General features: G+C 38.8%; 1 protein-coding gene across 1 annotated transcript in view; it reads left to right on the top strand.

The window, feature by feature from the left end:
- CSUI_008483 (uncharacterized protein) overlaps positions 1-307 on the top strand; it is a gene marked incomplete at its 3' end in the record, with an annotated part of 3,560 nt that overhangs the window by 2,970 nt on the left and 283 nt on the right. The window lies entirely within an intron of this gene.

Genomic DNA, 307 nt, shown 5'->3' with positions numbered 1-307 from the left:
TCCCTCTCTTTCTCTCTCTCTATCTTTCTATCTTTCTTCACACCCCGAAACTTCATGAAACCGACGAGGCGGTATCAACCTTCGCGCTCTTTCTTTCGTTTTCTTTCATATTCACTGGGAGTCTTTGTTGACTTCTCTATCTCAGCCCCACGTGTAGATCGTGCATGCATTCCTTCAATCTCCCCATCCATCTATCTAGTAAAAGGCATCTCAATATAAACAGAGAGATAGATTAGAAATAGATAGACTAAAGAGAGACTAAAGTTATATAGATAGATAGATTAAAGATACATAGGTAGATAGATAG

The sequence above is a fragment of the Cystoisospora suis genome (genome assembly GCF_002600585.1).
Source record: "Cystoisospora suis strain Wien I chromosome Unknown contig_4757, whole genome shotgun sequence".
Classification (NCBI taxonomy): Eukaryota; Apicomplexa; class Conoidasida; order Eucoccidiorida; family Sarcocystidae; genus Cystoisospora; species Cystoisospora suis.
Note: the sequence above shows the minus strand (reverse complement) of the source record. Positions and strands in the feature narration are given on the sequence as shown.